Below are 7,869 nucleotides of genomic sequence, written 5' to 3' on the forward strand. Positions count from 1 at the left end.
CCAAAGGGTTAACACACACCCCAAAGAGACCTCTGATGATCCATCACTCAAGAAACCAGCCTCCCTTTGAGCAAAGCGTCCTTTAACAACACCATTGGTAGCTTTCTTAGCGAAGGCTCGGCGGCGAGCGCGCATTGAGCCAGCGTGAGTGCTAGACCGGAGCTCCCAGCCTCAGTTGATCATTAAACATCCATTTTAAACCAGTGGGGGAAAGTTAACTGTCATTTTAAACACAGAAGGTGGTGGTATGGGAGGGGATTTTTTTCCTCCCTCAGATGTTTTTTCTCAGTGAAAAGGAGCAAGACCATATATCCATCCATCGGGTTAACTACCCTAATGCATAATCATTCGTTTCAGTCATCTGTCTCTTTATTTTTGAGGCGAGCCACAAAATAGCTATGATGGGTTTTTTGGAGTTAAACGAGAAACTCGCCCCAAAGTACTTTGTTAAATAAACAAAATGCCCTTTTCCTTTTTTTTTTTTATCTTATCTTGGCCCTTTTTCTTGCTTTTCCCTCTTCTTTCTCTGGTTAACGGGCCAAATGACAACGACAAGAGTGCAGCTTCCATTCGGAGTCAGTCTGTTTTGGTTGTCAGGTTTGGTGTCAGCCCCTCAGAATCAGATACTCCTTTCCAGACCATTTTGTAGCAGCACTAAACTCATCCTGGAAGGAGCCCCGATGCCAATTTCTCCACGGATAGAGGCCTCAACAGAGCAGAATGCATGTACCTCTCCTCTTCAGCAGCCTTTTAATAATCTGAACAACCGGGTTCGCCTCAGCACACCACAGCATGGTCTCCACTCCACTCTCCACTTTTCCTTGACTTGACAAACTTACTGCACTTGCTTCTTCTGTTTTTTGGTGCTTTTTTTTCCATTTGAATCGCCCCTGCTCTCCCCTCCTACTCATACACGATGCAAAGAGCCCGGTTACCTGGGCTTCTGTCAGAAGGCGTTGTAAGAAACACAGGAAATCGTCGGCTGATGTCAGGTCAGCACAACAGGAAAAAAAGAAAAAAGAAGAAGAATTGCGCCATTCATCTGAAAATGCACTTAACATCGGAATATTTCTAACAGATGTAAAGAGTATTTCTCTGCTCAGACCAAACCCAATCAGAACTGCCCCGTGTACCATTATTCATCCCTCCATCACCATCACCCCCTCTTCTGTCCATTTGTTTGTCCAACTTTTTCACAGCGAGCGTGTCAGAGGAATTGAACAAGACAGCTGTCAAACCCGCCCGTCGTGAGTGAAGATGGCAGGTGAGGTCCTGTTTTTTTTTCTCTCTCTCTCTCTCTCTCTCTCTCTCTCTCTCTCTCTCTCTCTCTCTCTCTCTCTCTCTCTCTCTCTCTCTCTCTCTCTCTCCTCCCTGCTCTCCCACCCTCTTTCCCTAAGTTTCGTGATGTTATTTTGACGGAACAAAGGGAAGCGAGAGGGGAAGGAGCGAGCTCTCGTCTCTGGCAGGTTGGGGAGCAGTTGGCTCGTGTTATTACCCAGGAGCGGGATGACCATGAAGGGGCCACCGACCCCTACTGCGCTCCCATTGGCATTTACATTCCCTGTCTCTGTGTAATAACATCTCACACGCTGCACTTTCTTTCACTATTAACCTATCCTGCTCCTATTTTCAAAGTGAGGGCACGAACACGGGCGAACACAAAAAAAGTGCTTCTCTTTCTTTGTTTCTCTTTGCGCTCATTAGAAATGTGCGCAAGTGTTTATTATTTATCTATCAAACTAAAGATTGCAAGGAACATTAGCCCATGCATCACACGAAGAAGAAGAAGAGGAAGAAGAAGAAAAAAAGATCCATCAAAATAAACAGTGTCTCGTCGCATTCTTTCTCTGACAAACAACAGCTGCACAAAATGGGAAATAAATATTATCTCTGCGACAGAAAAACAATCAGACACCAGTAGGTAGTCGGAGTCTCTCACAGGGGCTCGAATCCTCTGCGTCTTTACATAATGCACTCACTGAATGTGGAATTGAAGCATTTCATTTTTTTGCGGGGAAACAACTTTCGAAAAACAAATTCTTTTTTAAGCATTTTAGATGAGGAGTGCTGCATGCGGTCAAAATTACCAGTCAAAATGTGTAAACAGATTTTTTTTTATTCAGCAACTTATTTATGCTTTTTCTTTTTCCTCACCACAGACGCTGGAGAGAGATGCAGACCGTGGTTGATGTTTTATGCTCACCCCGGGAAAAACTGTTGGGGGGGGGGGGAAATGTTTTAAACGGACGAAAAATCATTTTTAACATGACCACGTCTGAATGGCGTCCAACATTTCCACTAAAACACACAGCTTCTGGTGTTAGATTATGGCCAACAAATGCTCCCCCATCCACACTAAATCTGCTTCCAACACAAACACTTGTTTCTCACACACACACACACACACACACACACACACACACACACACACACACACACACACACACACACACACACACACACACACACACACACACACACACACACACACACACACACACTCTTAACTGCAGTGTCCAGCAATCCTGTGACTAGCCACAGCAGCAGCAGCAGCAGCAGCTCCCCATCAGAACAAAACTGCTTAGAGGAAGGGGGCTGGTAGCTCAAGTTCTCCCCATTGAAATGCAGACACTTTGATATGGAAATTGGCAGTTACAAAAACCCGCTAGAATTCACACTAGCATGCATTGAAACCATTTGCGCAATGTGAGATGTGATGGCACTTCCTCTCAAGACAACGCAGACAAATGGACCAAACCAGCACTTCTGGGGGTGCGGGCGAGAGATGGAGCGGAGGAAGAGAGAGAGAGAGAGAGAGAGAGAGAGAGAGAGAGAGAGAGAGGGTAGGGGGTGGGAGGCAACAGAACATTTGCGACCCCCCCCTTCCACCCCTCTCCCTTTTCTCTCTCTCTCTCTTTGAATTCCTACCATCCAACCGTCCCAGCATTTGTGTAGAGAAGCTGCCTGAGCTGAAATGCAGGGTTTTTTCAAAGAGCAACATCTAAATTCACTCCAAAAAAAACACATCCCATTATAAACTGCAGGCAGGGGAGGAAGTGACCTTTCCTCCTCGGGAACCACTGATGGGTATGTCAGGATTTCAACAAAAAAACACACACACACACACATTCACCAGCACCAAAGCCGAGGAGCACTTTTTGGTCTTCTGTCTTCTGACACAGAAACTTGCGCGCCGTTGTTAAAAAATATGGCAGCGAGACAAATTTGTCACGACCTGCATATTACGCCTTATATAATGCTGCAGTTTTCTGTCATTACAATGGTGCTCGTTTGCTTTCATGACCAAAACACTAGCTGAGAAGTCCTCGTCTGTACCTCCCTGCGTGAAGGGCTGTTATATAAGTCCACGTCAAAGATGCTCTCAGTTTCCAAACTTGTCAGGATGTGACTTATATAATGTTGCAGCACTGTCCTGACTTGGCTTTGACAGTATGGATTATGTGCAAATGTTATTTGAACTTGATATTTCCGTCCGACACGAGCCGTGCACTGCTGTCCTGGGCCTCCTGGTTTTTTTTGTTAGAGCTGAAGTGTATGTGGCCCTATTTCTAAAAGCCTCACGTGAGAGTGAGATATGGCTCCCTCAGCCTGTAAAAGTGTGTGTGTGTGTGTGTGTGTGTGTTGTGTGTGTGTGTGTGTGTGTGTGTGTGTGTGTGTGTGTGTGTGTGTGTGTGTGTGTGCGTGTGTGTCCCATCATCACACATGGCTGGCTCAGGTCTGTGAATTATACATGCTCTGTGAAATGATCTTATTTTATAGCCGCAAAATGGAGAACTAAATGGAGACAGCAACTGACGTGCAGCTACTTAGCTCCTGGTGTCCTGGGCTGGGTGGAGATGTGTGTGTGAGTTCTTGATTTCTCGCACGATGTTATCACGCTGATTATCATCGTCGAATTGCTCACAAATCAACTCCCATTTGGTTTTACAGGCTTTAGATTCCTATCCAGGAGCTGCTTACTCATCACGCACAACTTCAATAAATCATAATCCCATTTGAGTCCTTTTAAAACATCTTACATCTGGAGAATAGTGACTAAATTTGCCATGTGGAAGAAAATGCACCTTTTGCCAGGCTTTTCATTTAAACTGCACTCAGGTATATTAACTCAAATCTACATTGGGGTGATCTCCGTGGCCATGCAACTTCATGTTAATTAAAAGTCTGCAGGCTACAGACTCAGAAATAACAGTATACACTACAGGGCTGCGTATTGATCCCCTCGCAACAGTTTTAAACTGCTGGAGGAGTCCGTGGGCCCGCTCCCTGACATTTGCCTCATCCTATCTCGGGAGTGTAAATAAATGGTATCGATTCTGCAGAGGCATAAGCCGGCATCTCTGGAAACACTCAAAACATCCGCTTTTTAAAGGCTACTTACCGCGCTGCGCCGTGCCAAAAATATGGATGCCGGCTCGTAGTGTGAATTTTAGATCAACACCAGGAGCCCCCCTCCTCTGGTTCTCCTCTCCTCCTTCACAAGAGGCCCCCAGAAACTAAGCGGCGGGTCGCACAAAGACGGCTGGGGCTCGGCTGCATGCTCCACTTTCCTCACTGCGCACGGATGGCGGGGTTTCCCGTGGCAGGTATCTGTGCTTCTTCCAGCCGGCACGTCCGACACCGGGCCGATAGCTCCATGTCGAGGTGGATCTGTTCAAAAGTAACGATCGGTGCCTCCTCCTCCTCCTCCTCCTCCGCCTCCTCCTCCTCTCGGCTGTGTGTGCGTGCTCCTTCCGACGGGAGCGATACGCGCAGACTGCATAAAAACACAGGATCACTTCAAGGAGACGAGATGCGCCCCTGCGAAAAAAAAAAAAGGACCGAACTCCGAGCACGTCTCCTAAACACACACACACACACACACTGTCAAGTCTGTCTGAGTCTCCGGCGGCCTGGCTCACACTGAGGGGTGATAGGACTTGTTTAGTCGGCCCTTTCTCCGCGCTGCGCTCCTGTTCGTTCCCTCCGCGCCTCCTCCACACGCCGTGCAGACAGTCGGAGCTACAGCCGGGACTGGAGGCGGACGAGGCGGGGAGAAGCGGCGCACCGGTCCCCTGCTCTGCAGCAGCTGGCTGTGGGGCTGTGCGGAAAACCCGGAGCGGACCTCCGGCAGGGCGCGGACCGGAGCACCTGGGTGCTAATTGTGACAGGTCACCAGTAAAGGGATAGTTCACCCAAAAATGAAGATTCACTCATTATCTGATCGCCACTATGCCGATGGAGGGGTGGGGGGAGGTGTTTGAGTCCACATAATACTTTAGGAGTTTCAGCGTTGCAGCCAAATCCAATACAACTGATGTAAATGGGGACCACTTCTTACTTCCCACCCCATACTGCTCCTGTGGTGTCATCCAAGTGTCTGTAAGCCTCAACATTCAAATTTGAATTGAAAACGGTGTCATTTTCACCATGTTTTAAGCATGAATGTCCGCTACCGGAAATAGAAATGCTAACGCGCAGGCCCTTGGGCGAGAGCTCGTGTGCAATGTGTGCGTGCGAACGTGAACTCAGCTCCAGAGGAGGATATCAGTGGACCTGCAGGCAAAAAACATTTAGTGTGTAAGATCTAGGTGAAATGGATCTATTGGCAGAAATTGAATATAAAATAATCCTAGTGAGGTTTTCACTGGTGTCTAATCATCTATATTGTACAAATTGTTGTTTTCTTTACCCTCGAATGGACCCTTTATATTTGAATAATTTATATTTACACCGGGAGCAGGTCCTTTCTATGGAGGCCGCCATGTTTTCTACAGTAGGCCAGACTGGACAAACTAAACACCTTTTGAGTTTTTCATGACAACTGAAGGCTCCACAGGTTCTCTGTCATGTTTGGAAGGGGAGGGTGAGGTGAGGGGTGTTCAGCTGCAACATACAACTTCTACACACTGAACCTTTAAAACCTTTATCTAATGTGTTCACATCTCGTGTTAAGGCACAAACAAGTCCTGCTGTATTTCAGCAACGCTTCTGGACTTTAACAATCCACGTTTGATCGTCGTGAAATCAGAATCCCCCGCTGATTAATCAGGAGAACAGAGTAAAGAGAGCGAGAGCGCTCATTAGCAAAAACATGTTACTGAAAGCAGCTCATATAAAAGACACACTTGTTCTAATTATCTTATAAATTCAGTAGTGCAGCCAGTAGTTTGTATCTGGATAATTATTGTAATATAATACAGAGAGCAAACAAAACAAAGTACTGGGGCAGAAAGAAGATTTGTTTTAATCGGGTGATTCCAAAGTCCTTGTGGATAAAGTAATAAATGCATAATGCCTCATAACGATGTGAAACTCATCTTTTCTTTTTCAGATAAGAGGAACTCTGTATAACAAGGCCGTGTTATCACAGAGGGAAACTTGAAACTCATTCTATAGCATTAGAATCAACTTTAGTGCCATTGCAAACAATAGCATTGGTTTAGCATCGAATCATTCGGCGCAAAACAGCAACAAAGTGAATATAAACGTATGTAAAGATAACTGAATAAAAAGTGGAGGGCAAACAAAACGTCTATTACTCCAATAGCTCACTCGTTTCTGAAATCTCTGCCAGCTTTGGTGAAACTATTTTTATAAGTGATTAATGATTTATTAATATAATAATAACTATTGTCCCCATTCCAGCTTTTAAATTTTAAATTTAAAATTTTATAATAATATGAATATTTTGGGATCTTCACACAAAACAGATACTCTGAAGATGTCACATTGAGCTTTAGACGTGTATTTTCTAGTATTTTATAGATCAATCTATGAATCTACTGGTTAAAAACCATTCATTAATAATGAAAGTAAGAATGAAGAATAAAGAAGTGGTGAGGTATAGTACGTAGGATTGAAATAAAGGCTACAATATGTGCAGAAGGACTCAATGTGGATGTGTGTCAGTGACTTAGGTGTGATATCATGGAAAGAGCCAATGAATGGTGTTTACAGTGGGATGAGTCTGGCTATGTCATGTACAGTATAACTGCCAAGGAAGTATGTAATATGTTCAGTGTAATATAATTCCTAGGGAGGAAAATGGCAGGGATTAACCCTCAACCTCAACCTTGTAAAAAAATAAATAAATCCAGGAGTCCTATAATCAGACACATGCACCTAAAGCCCAGTATAATCAGTTCCTCAGAGCAGATGCTGACACACGTTATGGGTAAACATCCATCCATATGTTCGTGGCAAAGATATTGCAATATTCAGCGCCTCCCTTTGAAATTCACTCTTGTCGACATGGAAAAGCATCTGCAGCAGGATTTAAACTGCGGCGCATTACAATCCTTCACTGAAACCCTGGATAATACTGCTAATAACATAGTCATGGATATATTTAAATATGGTTAATTTCATTTACAGTCCTTTATTAATGTGTCACATGTTAAACCCTCTCTTGTGAATTAAAAGCATGTGAACACTGGATACATGTAGATTTCTATATATTATATTATATATTTCTTATATTCTTTCACAACCCACCTGCATGTATGGATATTTAAATATATATATATATATATGACTTTATATTTCACATATGGAAACTTAAAGAACCTTCAGAGCGTTGGCAAGTTTTATCTCCTACAATCACTTCTATTTAAACATTTCACAGATTTCTTTGTCCCAAAGTAGATTTGTGTTTTTCCTCGTGTTCCAAGCAGCAGATTTATTTTAATCTCTGCGTGGTATAAAAATCAATACACAAACTCTAAACTCTAAAACTTGTTTGAGCTAAACGCAACATTTGTTTGTTTTTTTAAACGGAGACTGCGACCGAGTACACAACTCGAGGAACAATTTTTTTAACTGTTGGTTTCTGCAGCGTGGTTTGCAAATTGAATAGCTTGTATACAC

At 44.0% G+C, this 7,869-nt stretch overlaps 1 protein-coding gene across 12 annotated transcripts in view; it reads right to left on the reverse strand.

Annotated features, from left to right (window-relative positions):
• LOC118117503 (adhesion G protein-coupled receptor L2) overlaps positions 1 to 5,058 on the reverse strand; it is an 89,130-nt gene extending 84,072 nt beyond the window's left edge. For all 12 annotated transcript variants that reach the window (XM_035169766.2, XM_035169767.2, XM_035169765.2 and 9 more), the window contains exon 1: positions 4,403 to 5,058. The gene's annotated coding sequence lies outside the window, so the exon portion shown is untranslated. The remainder of the gene's footprint in view (positions 1 to 4,402) is intronic.
• Positions 5,059 to 7,869: the final 2,811 nt, after the last annotated feature.

This window comes from Hippoglossus stenolepis, chromosome 11, assembly GCF_022539355.2.
Source record: "Hippoglossus stenolepis isolate QCI-W04-F060 chromosome 11, HSTE1.2, whole genome shotgun sequence".
Lineage (NCBI taxonomy): Eukaryota > Metazoa > Chordata > Actinopteri > Pleuronectiformes > Pleuronectidae > Hippoglossus > Hippoglossus stenolepis.